The sequence below is a fragment of the Tachypleus tridentatus genome, chromosome 6 (genome assembly GCF_004210375.1).
Source record: "Tachypleus tridentatus isolate NWPU-2018 chromosome 6, ASM421037v1, whole genome shotgun sequence".
In the NCBI taxonomy this organism is placed as follows: domain Eukaryota; kingdom Metazoa; phylum Arthropoda; class Merostomata; order Xiphosura; family Limulidae; genus Tachypleus; species Tachypleus tridentatus.
This window is the reverse complement of record NC_134830.1, coordinates 75,601,136-75,618,176: the sequence shown is the minus strand read 5'-3', so window position 1 is coordinate 75,618,176 and position 17,041 is coordinate 75,601,136. Positions and strand designations below refer to the sequence as shown.

The following is a 17,041-nucleotide window of genomic DNA, read 5'->3' as shown; positions in this document are numbered from 1 at the left end:
CTGCTCAAATACCATAGTTTTTTCTCCTTTTTAACGAATCACTTCGGTATTTGTTGTAAATGAAAACGTGTTGGTTCCTTTATTCTTGCCCATCAGTGCCACAGTGGTATGTCTGCAGAATCACACTGCTCAAAACCGGGTTTCGATAATCGTTGTGGACAGACTCCAGGAAGTCCATTGTGTAGCTTTTTGCTTAATTCTACGGAAAAGTTACAAAGTTAAACGTTATAATTGCTTAATTTTAACTAAAAAATAAATATTAACAGTGAGTGTCATATGTGAAATTTGATCTTTTATAACACCTTCGCCATTTTGTGTCTCTTGAAAGCAGTTTACAGTTTTTGATATTGTGTTATATATTCCCTTAAGTATTTAAACAGAGAATATTGTCCTTTTTGTTGTTTCTCTCGAAATATCAAAATATGTTATAGACTCAGGGTAACAGCGGTAAGTCTACGGACTTACAACCATAAAATTCGCGGGTCGATTCTTTTCGGTGGACAGAGTAGATAGGCCAATCAGGGTTTGTTAAAATTAACAAACTTTGATAACTTTATAAAATACAAAATTATAAGGAATCAACTGAGAACGTTATTTTTAAGTACAGTGGTACCAATACAGCTTTGGAATGTAAATATGTTGTTCTTGTGCATTTATGTTTAGGCAAATTATTTTAAGCCTGACCACTCTCATCTGTGTGTTTTACGGACGTTAATGATTTTTATTAAGCTTAAAAATGTTTCCAACAAAACATGAAATCTGACAGAAGGGAAAGCTCTACTATGAAATGATGAGTCTTTCAAGCTTTGAAAATCGACATCTAAGGTCTTTTATCTGTTTAATGTTTGAAATTACATTTTAAATTACAACAGTTTTCAAGATATTCACTCGGCCTTATTAAATACTCATTAATGTTTATTTCATACAGTGAAATATTGAAAGCCTATTCATTCATGAACTTTATTTGTTTGCCCTATATCAAGCTTAAATCATTTAAAGTATTATAAATCGACGTAGTACATACTGAAATATAATTGTAAAGAGCAACATAGGGAAAGGACGCGTTTGAATAGTTAGAAAATAAATAAAATGCTTTGTTTTGTATTAATCCCGGATAGAGAGCTGCACATGTGTCGTATTACTCACATATTTGAAGGTGATGATAAAATAATTTTTATAAGAGTGTGTGTGTGTTTTCTAATAGCAAAGTCAAATTCAGCTATCTGCTTTTTTAATCAGTTAAAAAGTATTGTTATTTTTATTAATAAAGAGTTCCTGAAATTACCGAATGCAAACTAAACAGGTTCAACTACTTTTTAGTACGTAAGCTCAATACTGTGAATATTTGTTTGTTTACTGAGTTTGTTTGTTTTTGTTTCATTTAGAAGAAGTAATTCCCACTTCAAGTTTATGCTTAAACTTGATTTTAAGACTTGGTAAAAGCTTTATAAGTATTGATTTTCGTTTTCTTTCATGAGTAGTGCTTTCGCAGTACAATTTAACTTACAAACTAGTTTATTCCAAATATACCTAACATAATATCCGATATATCTGATATCATAATAACTGATATCTAACATAAGCACCTCTCTAATAATCGAAAGCTTAGTTGTGTTTTGAATACTATGCTGATATTATATATGTTAAGTGGTGCAGCTCTAAGTTGTAATTAGAGCATTATTTAACGCTAGAATCTTAATACAAAAGAATTACAAAACTATTTTTATGTTTAAGAATTTTGATGCAGTGTAGACAAATAGTTTAATTGCTCAACAGAAAGCTAAGAAACAGGTGGAAACAAATCATCCGTACAACTCATAATTTTTGTTTATAGCCTTTGAAACTTGCTGTTGTTTACTTTTCATTCTTTATCTTTTCAAGTAAGCCCCTAAAGCAACAACTTCTGTACGATCCGTCTGACTTATCTTGAGTCACTATTAGAACGAGGCGTATTATACAAAATAATTTACATACACGCATGCGCACCTTATTTATATTTTATGCAATAAAACGTCGATAATAATCACGTATCGTAGTCACACACCTCAAGTAAACAGTGTTTCACATCTACTTCTATAATAATTTTCATAGAAAATAAATAATTTAACTTGAGTAACTTCCCTTCCCTGTATCACCTTGGGCAGTATTTTCTGTCATCTACATATACGTGAGGATGACGACTAAAATTACTTGTAACTATAATTTGTGGCAAATAATGATTTGTGCATTTTCCTATGAGAGTTCCAAAATATCTATATACAGCAGAAACTATCCTTTAGTGTAAGCATATCTAAACAGTATAATAATAACTGCAGCTAAAAAAAAACTTAATCATACAGTTTATTCTAATTTACGTTATATTTGATAATAATTATGAGATTTACCTCGTTTTTGACTAGAAGCGTCCATAATCACAAACATGAGTTTCGAATACCGAAAACATGTAAATAAATCAATACCGAATTAGAGTATCACTGCAATAAACTCTATATCAATATGGCGAAAATTGTATATATTTATGATATCAGTTCGAACATATAGATAATATGGAAAATAAGCAAGGTGATAGGTTTAACCTCGGCAACAAGTAGTGTGGGATGTTATATCATCTCTTATAACAGTTGTTTACTTTTATACTTGTCACAATAGTATTAGGCCTATTACGTTTTTAAACACTACATTTTCTACTTAGTCCTGTAATGATATTCAAGATTTAGAAGGCAATATAATGACAGTTATATTTTCATATCTATTGCCGACGATGTGTCTCGCTCAGTCTTGAGCTGTACCAATCGGATGGGAGACAATAAACATACCAGCTGTTGGAACGATATTGAAATTCGATAGAACGATTTATATTCAAGAAATGCTCATAACTTCACAGAAAGCAGTATATAACAATAATCTCGCCTCTATGCCTTTCCTACTTATAAATATTTTTGGATGATTTGATATATGTATGGCTTATTTGCTATTTTCTTGACTTTAGACGTTCAACTAGATAAATTTAAGGATCGACAAACTCTCATCAAAACAAGATGTTATTATATACCAAACATCTTGCAATGCACTTTTATTTTGGATTTTTGCCACTTCAGGCTAAAATTTATTTTTTTGAATATTGGAGGTCGTCTCCTCTTGGCAATACTTTGTTTTGCTTGTATTTAAGCACAAATGTACACAATTTGCTATTTGTACTCTGCGCATCAGAGGTATCGAAACCCAGTTTCTATCGTTGTAGTTTTGCAGAGATTCCACTTTGCCATAAGGGGGCCTTGATAATAGTGCAAAGCTTTACATTATCCAACATCAGGTACTTATTTTGTCCGTTTTGTGAGTGTGTGTCTATTAGAACAAAGTGAAATGTGTTTATTACCCAGTCATACAGTATTTAGTGATCTACAACAAATGCTTAATGTGTTGTTAGTCCTACTTTTTTGTTCATATAAATTTACAATGTCGTCGTATATTTAGGCTTGAAGGTAAAACGATCAATCACATTTGTAAGGTGTTTTCGGTTTAAGGATAAGACTTGTCGATTTATAATGAAATAAAGAAACTTATACAATAACTGAGTTATTTGAATTACTTTCTTACTGTTGTTTTTCGAGTATTTGAAAGCTATCAGAGTAAAATTTTCAGATATTAAACATAGTTTAATTGAATAACATTTCTCAGTAAGCCTAATATTTGACAAAGTTTATTGTATATCACTAAAGTATTCATTATTTGTGGATAGCCTTCTGATATACACACTAAAATATTTATTCCTATATGTATTTAAATTACTGTGTCTTTAGTGAGTAAGCAGCTCGATTTAAAGGAAACAAGTTAGATGTCCGCTTAAAATTAATAACTAGTAAGCAGATATTGAAGCAAAATTAGTGTAAGAGAAACTCCAACAGAGAAGTGTTAGTTTCAACTTAGAGTCAAAATACATTAGAAAATCCAGCGGCTCGAAAAACTCGGCCCAAAATTGCTGCACCTTTTTGATTTTTTTTAGATGCTGATTTGGCAACTGACTATATTGTAGTTGATGTTCATCGTAGGCAAGATACTGCATGAGTGTAATGGATCACAAAATGACAACCATGGTAAATATGGAATGTTTCTTTCTTTGATTTCTTGTGTACATCACATACCCTGGTACTACTGTTTCCAGGCTTCCTGGTATCAGATTTAAAAACGGAAAGTTGTGTAGAAACCAACTATACTGTTTTTTAATACTTACTATTGAACCTTTTTTAATGTAAGTTTCATAATTTCGTTTTACTGAATTTTTAGAAAAATATCCTGGGTTTATGCGGCCGTGGGTCTTAAAAACTTTTGAGAACGAATACCTATTTGTTCTAAAATTTGTTAAACCCCTAAATCTTACTCTATTAAGGTAGCCATGTAATTAGTGATTCACATGAATGTATTAACGAGATTTCCACTGTCTGTCTTCTATCAAGCGAAAGTACAAGAAACGAACAGGCTTGGAGAAATCAACGGGGTTAGTTAAAAAGTGAATAATTAGAAACTAATGACATATTATTATACCTTGTACAAGGTAATATTGGTCTGATCATATTTAAACATTTTCAATGATCCAATTACTTAAAAGTATATAGAACACTGCTGTACGTACAAACTAGAGAAAGTTATTTTTTTAAGTCGCAGCTTTGTTGTACATAAATATTAAAACTCAAGAGGTTTTTAGTTGTCTAAGTTGTCAAAATAAAAGTATTCATCTACTTTGTTATTAGTATAAATGTTACAAGTTTTATACTAAGTTTAAAGAACTTTGTCATTTTTAAACAATATCTACAAGACTGAGATAAAGATATATGAGGGTTTGTCATTTGCTTATGATGAATGAGTAAGAAACACAACATAGAAACAGTAGTCATGTTATTTTCTTCAGAACTGTTTAGGGGTATCGTTAAACAACTTATTATGTCTCAAGTACCATTAACCAAGATTTAAAGTCTACGGTTTTGAAAGAGATGGAATTTATATTAGCATTGTGATATTCATGGCTCTTTAATATCCATTTCATCGCCACTTTTGTATTGTAAGTTTAATTTTGAAATTACTCAAAGTGTAACCCCATTTCACCAATTATTTTTTTTTACTCATGCAGTAACACCTAAAATATTAAACAGTCAGATTCTCACATTCAAAAGTGTGAATCTAGTGACTAATTGGCAAGATTATCTTTCGATCTGAATTTTTCTTGGACTTTTGTATCGCTTTCCAAAAACCAAGCTTGTCACTGTCATACGAAAGTGGCTGCCTTTTATTGTTATTTGAAATTTTAATCTTCAATCATCAAAACTTAATAAATCTTTCTTTAATGACACTAAACCTTCATACTAAATTTGACTAAAAGTAAATTAAAATATTTCAAGCTGTGTTTAACCTTCATTATAATCATGATGGATCTTTGACCTACATTCACCCTAAGTAAAATAGTTGTTCTTAGGAGACTGTCAAACATCCTCTCAAAACCTGTTGAAAACTGTTCGAGTTATCCTAGTTGCATACACACAATTCTACAGGAGTTAAAACAATATCTTGTCGGAGGGCAGGTTAAAGAGATGTATGTTGTTGTTTAGTTAATAAGACATATTATTTTCAAAATTTCTCTCAACGCTACAAGAGAAAGCCATAAATGCGCCTAAAATAATCCATGGCTATATTTATTTGTTTGTTTGCTTGGAATTTAGCCCTTAGCTACACAATGAGTTATCTGTGCTCTCCCAACACAGGTATTGAAACCCATGTTTTAGCAGTTCGAGTCCGCAGACATGCCGCTGTGCCTTTGGGGGCTCTGTAGCAAGATAAAGGTCTTTAAACACATTCCAATCTTAAGTGTTTTATACAATATTTCTATGGTGTTAGGTCGTAGTGTGATGTTTAAGACAGTAGCTAATTTCGTAACTGTTACTTATTTATCATGATGAATTACGTTTTATGAAATCTCCTTTGTAATTTTAAGCTTCTTTTTTGTAATAACTTATATTTTTAAAACTGTTTTTACTTCATAAATAATCATATTTTTGAGAATTAAAGTTATATTTTGAGAAAAAAATGTTAACGTGCGATATCGTTTTTATTTCCTTTTGAACTTGGAGAAGGCTTACTTACGTCAGAATCACTATCAGTAAGTTTGTTTTTTGTTTGACATTGAATTCGCGCAAAACTACACGAGGGCTATCTGCGCTAGCCTTCAATAACTTAGTAGTGTAAGACTATGGGAAAGCAGGACTCGTCACCACCCACCGCCAACTGTTAGGCTACTCTTTTAACTAACGAATAGTGTGATTTACCGTCACTTTATAATGCTTTCACGGATAAAAGGGAGAATATAATGTGGGATTCGAACCCACGACCATCAGATTATGGGTCGAGCGCCTTAACCATCTGGCCAAGAAAGATGCTGTCTTTCTTGATAGCAATATTTATTACATCTCCAACTTGATCTATTTTGAAAACTTGTGAAAACACTTTTCTGTAAACCTGGCACAATAAAAAGAATATTCTCAGTAATATTTGATAATATACTTTGTGAAATCATTTTGTTTCACAGTATGTTTATTATATGACATATATTTCTGAATAACTTCTTCTCAACCATGTTGAAGACATGAAAATCACTTTAAACGTATAACATATGTCAACATTAAAAATACAACTGAAGTAATTATGGTAAATTAATATGTTACTAGTTTACATAGGAAAAACAAATCTTTGATGTAAAAGTAAGTTATGAAAGGTAGGTGTAATTTGTTTTAACTTTTGCACAAAGCTACAAAACGACTATCTGCTCTACCCGTCTCTAATTTAGGAGTGTAACACTATAGGGAAGACAGCCAGTCATCACCACCCACTGCTAACTCTAATGGGATTGACTGCAACTTAGAACGCGCCTATAGAAGAAAGGGTGAGCAAGTCTGGTGGGACGAGGATTAGAATCTACGACCCTCAGATTGCTGGTCGAATGCTTAAACAACGTGGTCATGCCGGGCCTTGAATGGTAGGTGTAAGGTTAACAACAGATATGTCGTAATTTATACAATTATTAAGCAACATTTCTTTGATATACAAAAAGACCGCAGATTGAATGGAGTATTCAAGCAGGATGACGAAGCACAGGCTCCCACACTCGTCTCATACAGATGTTATTTATCTATGATTTAAACAAGACAAGAACTAATAATGTCATGAATTAAATCCGACAAAATCGGTGTACTTATTTTTACGATTATTTTATTTCTCAGATATACATACATATATGTATGTGTGTGAACTTTCTTATTCATGTAAGTTTCTTTGCCATCCACATTTTTATTTTATAAACCAAAATGATCGTATAGGAAGTGCTGAAGAAATTATAAGTATTAGGAGGTTTCATTATCTTGAGGTAAGCTTGATTATTATAAAAATTGAATTGAATTTTAGATAAGTCAATTCAAACGTCTCAGGCAGAAATGCTGGGTCATACATAATAACTTGTTTTCATCTGTGTAATAAATTTAGGTTATTATTTTTTCTTGTTTTCATTTCTCCGTTAGTTTATACCTTCGATATTGTTTTTCTAAGGTTTAGTGAGTTGGCTATTACTTTATAAACCGTAGCTACGATAGAAACAAAATTCGTAAATGTAAAAAAAATGGTAACCAAATTTGTCTGTGAAATTATGAGACAAACTAGTACAGTGTGAAATTGATTAAGTAAAAATATGGTACATATATACATGCATATATCATCAGATATTTATTATGTTTCCAATAGTTGCTAACGAAAAAAATTTAAACATAAAACAACTTCAAGTGAAAATCACTTATTTCCAATATGATGTGGAAATTAATGATGTGAAAATCTCCCTGTGTCGTGATTGTATAAGAAAAATGAAAAAAAACGTTTTTCTTGGCAACAATTCCTCAAAAACTACTTATAATACTTAAAAGAAATTTTCATTATAAATGACGCAATAATCTATGTAAAGTATTTTGCGAAAAGAAATTTCATCATGATAAATTTATTGCTTTTATATATACGGTGCTAGATATACAGCTCTCTAACTTATTCTGATAAGAAACAATACTCTTAATCTCTGAAGTTTAACAATGTAAATAACACGTATCATCTTATCACTCATAAACGTCCTTTACTTACCTGTTCATCAACAGGTACTACTGTTACTTAATGTGTTGATAATTTAAATAACAAATAAATAACAAGTATAATATATGTATATAAAAGAAAGTTATAGTGAGCTAAAGGATTATATCCTTCTCATTTTACTGAATATCAACTAATAAACGGATTTAACAGTCAGAATGTAATTTGACTCTAAAATATAAAGGACAATACATACAGATTCAGTATTTTAGAACTCTACTGGCATAAATAGGAATACCTGCGATTCAATCCTAACAATATAATTATGTGATAACTACGACTGCTGCCATGTTTAAAACAGAAAATTTAATAAATTAAAGCACTTGCTGAGTACCTGCTGCTTAACATTCGTCTGGTCTTAGACTTCATTTCCAGAAACAAAGGGCAAGAAACTTTCAGTAATCTAAACACAATACCCTGTATTAGATATCAGGTCCATTTAATTCTATTTGGACGTATAACAAATTTTAGTTCTATATTTGTCATAAATCTGTTGTTCGAATACAATTTATGAAGAAACTACTGTCTCTCATTAAGTATATAAGTAAATGTTTAGCCTATATCAAATAAAAGAGGAATGATTTACATGACCCGGCATGTTCAGGGGGGTTAAGACGTTCGACTCGTAATCTGAGGGTCGCGGGTTTGGATCCCCGTCACACCAAACATTCTCGTTCTTTCAGCCTTGAGGGCGTTAGAATGTGACGGTCAATTTCATTATTCATTGACAAAAAAGGAGCCTCAGAGTTTGCGGTGGGTGGTGATGACTAGCTGCCTTCTCTCTAGTCTTACACTGCAAAATTAGGTACAGCTAGCGCAGATAGCCCTTGAGTAATTTTGAGCGAAATTAAAAAACAACAAATAAAAAATAATTTACATTGAAAACGTTTGTAGCTTACAAGATTATCGATGCTTATGTATTACTGATTTTAACTTATCACAAAGAACATGTGTTTTAAAGAGAGTTATCATGCTGAACAAATAAACTTTTTTAATTGTATGTACAACATTGTTCAGTTTAAGAGTTAATAATTAATTATTAGTTAGTTTCACAACAAGAATATGAAAAGTTTAATATTTTAAAAGCAATAGTTATTATAAGTTTGTTACGTAAATTCGCACATGTCGTACGTTGTGTATGTAGAATATTTTTCTAATATTGTTGATATCTTACTCAAAGCTTTTAAGCCTTTTCTTTATGTTTTATATTGTTATTACTAGATGGATAGATTTTTACGTCTGGTGTTATAAATACCTGCAGGTACAGAGAGAAAGTTGAATTTGTGAAAGTAAAATTAAAAAAATGATAATCAGTTTATCTTTAACAAATGATTTATAAATTGAAAGTTTCAGAGTTTGTGTTATAATGACAGAGAGAGACAAGAATAATTTGTCTCGTGACTTGTGTTCTTAAAGGTTAATTTTCAACAAATTTAATAATTGCCCTAGAAACTGTACTTTAGTTCGGTATAATTCCTATGTGGTTGCCATATTTTAAACACTTTAGTTTTAAGTAAAATGAAACAAAATATGCAGGACCTCGAACTCAAGTTCCTCTCGCTCGTTCGGCTGTTTCCGTGACGTTTTACAACTGTGACGTAACAGTTGCCAAACACGCTTCGTTGCGCGCCGACCATTTTGTTCCTTTTAGTGCTGATGTTTTATGTAAATTTATCGGTGCTTTTTTCGTATTACATACTTTGTGAGACTATTTTTTGTCTTGATATTGCTACTTTATGTTTGTTTTATGATAACATGGTTTACTGCGTTGCTTATGGTTGTAAAAACGGTTCGGCATCGGGCAAAAGCTTCTTTTCGTTTCCGTGCAAGGTGAAGGAACCGGCAAGGTGGCGACAGTGGGTGCATATGGTCAATAGGAAGAACTGGACTCCTTCACACCATGCAAAGCTTTGTCAAGATCTCTTTGAACGCTCATGTTTTGTGTCGAATCTCACTGTTTTAAATTCTGTGGGTTTCAAGCCAGGCAGGTTGAAACTGAAAAATCATCGACAGTATACAGGATCATCCCCACCATCTTTCTTCGTGCAGAGCTGAGGACTGATTTCAGCCTGCAACGTACAGGTTACACCCCCTCTGAAGCCATCCCTTGCCATCACGAAAAGAACAAACTTAAAGGTATGTGTGCAGTATAAAGCGATAAACAATAACTAGTATAATATAATAATTTACAAAGTACAATTTTTTGAAGAATGTAACTAGACATACATATTTCATATTCATGAGCGTCTTTTGCATTTGTGGCACCTGAAAGTCAGTGAAACCTTGATTTCCTAGTCAAAACAGTAGTCAAATCTATCCCAAATAGAGTATATCCCAAGTTTAAAAGCTGGTAGATCATTTTGTAGATGTTTTTGCATCATTTTTAAATATGGAAAAGTTTGAAGAATTCCATTTTTGAAATTTAACAATTCAAAATAAATTGAAATAAAACTATGTCTTGAACATGTTGAAGTAATCAAGTACATGTTATGTATTAAAAAGAAATTGTAGAGTTGTAAAAAATCAAATATAAACTCCATAACATATTTCCATAACTCATCATAATAAAATTAATCTTAACACAGTACTTTGACATTGTAATATTAAAGATAAATCTCATAAACCTCATAAAGCATGTTGTTTTAATATATAATCTTATTTCTTCAGCTTTTAGAGGACGATGCTGCTGATGACACAATGCCTACTTCTGTAGAGGAAGATGTGATTCAGCCCACCCATGATGATGACTGCCATGACACCAGAGCTGACTCATTTCAGAGTGTGTCTGTTCAGACTCTTGTAAGTAGATCATGATTGTTATATTAAAATTGCACGTGAAATAATACAGACCATATTTGTTGTCATGAGTTAGGCTTACCATTTTTCCACTGGAGGTATGACCGACTCGCAACCGACCTGGGCGCTATCAGTATCAGTCACAGTTCCGCTACTCTCGCTGGTGGAACTATCCTCATCACTAGAACTTGTCAGAACTGTGTCAAAAGCAAATGTTCTAGGTTCGTTCAGAGTAGGTTTGAATTGATATGGCGCTATTCGACACTTTTCAGAACATAAAGTCAAAACAGACTCCGCCTCTGTTTATCCGTATGCACTGGCCATGTTTATTTAGATTCAACGCGCTGGCGTTGGCGGTTTGTTTGGCAACTATTACGTCACAGTACGTTTTCTACCGGCAAACGTAACAACTAAAACGTTCGGATTGCCGCTCGGAGAGGGCTCTTTCTGCATCAAGTTCTATGTTTCATTTATTAGCACATATTTTTTCATAAAAAATGTGAAACTGCAAAATTAATCAGTATGAGTAGTTCTTTTGACTGCAAAGTTTTCTTTTTTCTGTAAAATTACCTTTAAGTAACTGAAACAGTCTGTATGGACTTTAACGGAAAAGAGAATTAATTAAATTTCTGGATACAACTGTGGTAACCCACGAGGTAAACATCGCAAACAAAATACGGAAGATAAACTTTTTGAAATACTTATCAAGGGTAGCAGTCAGTCTCTCAGGAATATTACACAAATTCGTTAAAAGTATGCCACGTTGATGTGAAGCAGTACTGAAATCCAAAGAAATGTTGACTACATACTAATTTGTGAAATTGGTTCATATTAGAACGTGTTATTAATCATTTTGTTGGCTAATTGCAATAAAAAGATCTTCAAAAATAAAGCAGCTGTAAAACACTTTAAATGAGAAAATGTAATTAAATAACGAAAAGCTCAAACAATTATCATTTGAGAATAGCTGCGGTCGGGTGCATTCTAAAAAACATACAGTTTTCCATATTTTTTCTGCTATCTGATGAAAAATATAGAAATTAAGAGCATTTCTACGGGAGACCGCTTTTTACCACTTCTTGTGTATATTATTTTAAAATAAGTAGATTGTGTGCTGTTTGTTCATTATTGTAATTTATCGCCAACAAGTCACAGATACCTATTTTAAAGAATACTGACTCTATACAAAGGATGACAGAAATGAAATATTAAATGTGTATGTTTTTGTTATTTTATATCCGTAAGACAAAACATATTTCGAAGCAAGTGGTATTTATCAATACAGGTGACGGTGAGAGTTAAGTATATAGTTTATATTCGAATACCTAACAAAAGCTTTGTAATAATTTCGAATGCACTGTCTCTGATATTCATGATACAAAGTTTAATGTTAATTCGTTCTTTCTTTTCTTAATTAGTTCAAAACGTATTCATAAGAATGATATAACTAAAGCTAAGCTATGTTCTAGTTTTTGAAGCCACTCGTCTTTAGCAAAAAGGCGTTCTCACTAAAGTATCTTCATAAATAAATATCCCTATCTAAACAGCATCACAAGCAACGTTTTCTATATTTCCCTGATATGATGATCTATGAGTCTTGAGTAGTAAACTGGAACGACGACTCGAAATCTGTAAACTTAGTCAAGGAATTTGTGTTTTACGGAATGTTTATTGAAATAACAACTAACGTGAAGTATTTGTTAGAAGAAGAGTTTACTTTTAATAAAGAAATAGGTAACAGAGCTATTCAATCAAGTAACGTGGCAAAATTAAATCACAAAAGACACTGCAAAATATTCCATCCAAATGATAGAGCCGAATTGAAGAGTTAACCTTCAAACAACTTTATGAAGTATATTTCAGACACTTTAAAACTTACTAAACTCTATAACTACTAATAAAAAGCGAAAACATAAGCTATTGTAAGACAGAAAGAACGTACATAGAGCATTACAAGTAATCAATCTGAAATAGCTTTATGCAATGGCTAATAATTATTTCTAGACTTTTTTGTAGTTTAAAATATATCCATTCTTACGGTTCTTGGAATAGCTCCGAGTTTTCTTTACATTTCACCATCTTGTGTCATTTCGCCATATCTAGACTGATTTGATATATAATCACAACATAAAGTAAAAAGTTCACAAAGTAAAGACATTTCATAATACACAGTTGAAATCTTTATTTCAAATTATCAACGGTTGTAAAAATCAATGAACGTGTTTCAGCATTGTTTCATGTCATATCAAGGAGTATGAAAATAAATAGTTAAAGTGTGTTATTTTAGCACAAAAATCACTTTCATGTGACACAATTTTACAATTCAAAAACAAAGATCTTTCCATCTGCATAATTCCTGATTTTCTTAAGGTCAGTTGGGTTTCATTGTGTTTAGTTACTTCAATAGTTTCTTTGAGATTTCTAACAGTTATACCATTTGGTTAAGGCAAAAGAACATTTTGTTCACGAAATGATATGTCCATTGTAATTTACATGTTAAACTAATGCAGAATTTTTATTTTTATTTTTAATATTCTATTGTGCTCAATTATTTTAAAATTTAAGTTCCTTCAACTTTTACCAATGTACAACTGACCACGTGCAGATTGAACTTGTTTGCTCCATTAGATTTATTTCATCTTTAGGTTATTTAGTATTTCACTGATCTTATTCAATGATCACTGAATTGAAAAATAAAATTCATATGGCAAACCTGGGATAAGTGATAAAATACGATAATAAATAAATTTATGAGATTAATTACACTATATATGTTAAATTATAAAATACAAAATTAAAATATCTTGCAAGTTTTAAATTATTCCATTTTTTATATTCTAAAGCCAATAATTTTTAACTGTTTTAATCCTTTACTATTTCTTCCTCCAGCGTTGAACAGCAAAATTGCAAACGATATGGCAATCTAGTAGATGACATGACATATTGAGAGAATATCTACTGGTTTGGCATGCTAAGGCAAAAAACTATAACAAAACAAACTTTAAAAAAATTTTTCCCGAGCTTGGTCATGTGTGATATAAAACATTTTTGATAAAACATTCTACTAAAGATGGATATCAAATGGATTTATTTTAAAACCATAATAATAAATTAATCTTTTAATGTGTAAAATTTTGGATATCTGCTTATATATCGTCATTTACATTGCCCTGACCATTTATTTGGTACCACTTTTTAAGTCCAATTCTCCTTTTGAATATCAGTTTTAAAATGGAACCTATCCATACGAACTTCGAGAGTATTGATACTTGGTAATACATCAGCACTGTTTTGTATTTCATGGTATGTCCCAGCAAAGGTTGAGTGACTATCAATGATGTAAACTATGGTTGAAACTGTCTGTTGTATAGTGAGATCATTCAATAATTTTTCTAATTTTATTCAGCAAAAATATGAATAAACAATCTGTCTTACACAGTCATGGGAATAATAAGTTTCCCGGTAGTATCTTTCAATACAATACAATTCTAGTCTAGTCTCATTAGGTATGGAAACCATATATCATTGTTGATATTTTTCTTCAGAAATTTAAGTTTGTTTAATAGATACCTAAATTAATGGCTTCTTCTAAGCTTCCAAGAACTGAAATAGTATGTATTCAAAGCCATAAAATGTGATCACATTTCTTGTAAATAATATGAAATAAATAGAGAGTAAAACATAGCATTTATGATGGATAACATTGACGGCAACAGATGTAAAAGCAATTTTTCGTGACAGATGGCAAAAGTCCACATATGAGAGAAAATTATTAACTTTTGTTTCTTCTTGTATTTTGTTTCGGGTAAAGCTACATGAAATCTATCTGCGCTAGACATTCCTAATATATCATTGTAAGACTTGGTCAACTCTTTTACCAACTGTAAGTCATTCTATAACGTTCCAACGGCTGAACGGGCGAGCATGTTTGGCATGATGGGAATTCAAACCCGTGCTCCTAAGATTACACGTCGAGCTCCATAGCCACCTGGCTGTGTCGAGCCGCACTAATTAATTACAAACTAGCATTTATTTTCAAAGTAAGCGTTTCATGAGCTACTTAGATATTTAAACAATACTATTAGGTGTTAACTTTCAATTCATTTGAAAAGCTAATAGGGTTCAAGGTAGTATTGGTTAATACGGAATTATTTTATAAGCAATAGAAGTTAACATGTTTAAATGTGGATTCACTGTGTCATTTAAAAATTTATGACGTTCTTTGCAGTATGAAAATGTGACACACAGTTTTCTCCATTTCTAACGCCCTGGGAGCGTTGCAAACCATAAAAGGGAATGCTAATTAAAAATTATCTGAGTCATATGATAACACCTCTATTATAAGTAAATATATCTATAATACGTTGTAGTAAATACAAACTAATTATTTCCAGCTTTGTAATAAAGATCAGTAGTCACTATCGGAATAAATTAAGTATTTATTGTTTGTAAGAGTTATAAACTTCTGTGAATTAGTTCTGCCATGTACTATGTAATTTTCTATCACTGGTATCACCAACACGTTTTTCAAGTTTGTTACTGCGGCGAACAAAAGACTAGAAAATCGTAATCTACGTAATATTTATAAATTATCAGTATAGATTGCTGATTTCTGCGATTCAGTTTCATTTGGTATTTTATTGCCAGTGGTCGCCAAGACTTGTCGTAAAAGATATTACATTGTGACATTCAAACTTAAACCTGTAGCAGTTGATGAATAGAGGGGCCAGAGTCTCCATGATTATATGTTGGATTACTATTACTGTTGCAAAAGGTAAGCTTTATATAAATACCGTTATGGCGAAATTTAAAAAGGGAGCATTAATTGAAGGAAATATGGCATGTTAATTTTAATTTTATTGAATTGGAGAAAGGTGTCGCACGTTTCGCACTTCCATAATATGGGAAGTTCTGAACCACTGGCTCCTCAGTGCATTAGCTGCAAACTTTTGTGCTTACAATGCTACAATTCAAATTTGGGTTCTTTACAAGGTACCCTACTTTGTAATCTTTTGCCATAAAACCTGCAACAACTTAACAACTGAATATTGTGGTAAATACCACTTATTTTTTAACTGTTCAAGGCATTAATAGTCTAGTATAATATTGATGCATATTAAATTTGAATTTATATAGAAGTGGATTGGAGATTCAATTCATAACGAGTTAATGATAATATATTATATGAAGAAAGAAGGTAAACATTTAATTTCAAGACACAAGTATTTCTTCTACTACTTGGATTGGTAAAAACATTAGTAGTTTAGTAGTATTCCATTTCTTTTGATAGGGACCAGAAGCTCAAGTAACTTCGAATTACAAAACAATTACTAGTTCGGTTGAATAGTTTGACTTTGTAGTGAGAGTCTGTATACGCTGCTAATAATAAAAACATGTTTAACTTGACTTGCACAACATTGGTCCCAATCCTAACATGACCATGACATTATTCCTATATTACTGTTTGCATTTTTTGTTTAGGATTGCCATCTTTACAATATATTACATTTATAAAATGTTTTTCATTACTTGATTTGTGGCACTCCCTCTGCTGAATGAAAGTTAGTGTTTTATGAGAATTTGTGCAATAAAATTTAATATTACATGCAGTAATTTCTTTAACTTCTTAACTTTATACTTAATATAAGAATTGGATTCCTAAAGGCACAATTTGTATACCACACAAAGCATTGAGTATACTACACGTTGCAGTCATCCAATGCCCATCCATTATTGTTTAGACCATCAAGTTCTTAAGCTTTTAAAAGGAACATAAACTTCAAGGGGTAGTAATACTATTGCTTACCCTAGAAATATAAAAGTCAGTTAATAATACTCTTAAAAGAGCAAATATTATGTTTGAAATTTTATCACGATAGGATGACTTATTGAGGAGGTATTTAAAATACTATTTTATTGAACAATATGAGTCATCCTAACATTGCCAGTTTCTCTGTCTGTGTATTAGTGCTCTTATAGGTTGCTAACTGTAGCAACGTGAAAAGTGACATCAAACTTTCTACTTATAATGTGTAATTATTTATTTCATTAAGAAATGAATTTCTATTTGTGATCT

General features: G+C 31.5%; 1 long non-coding RNA gene across 1 annotated transcript in view; it reads left to right on the top strand.

Annotated features, from left to right (window-relative positions):
- The first annotated feature begins 15,535 nt into the window (after nucleotides 1–15,535).
- The window catches only part of LOC143252835 (uncharacterized), a 42,260-nt gene continuing 40,754 nt past the window's right edge, over nucleotides 15,536–17,041 (top strand). Inside the window, exon 1 of the long non-coding RNA XR_013029193.1 lies at nucleotides 15,536–15,739. This is a non-coding gene — a long non-coding RNA (uncharacterized LOC143252835). The remainder of the gene's footprint in view (nucleotides 15,740–17,041) is intronic.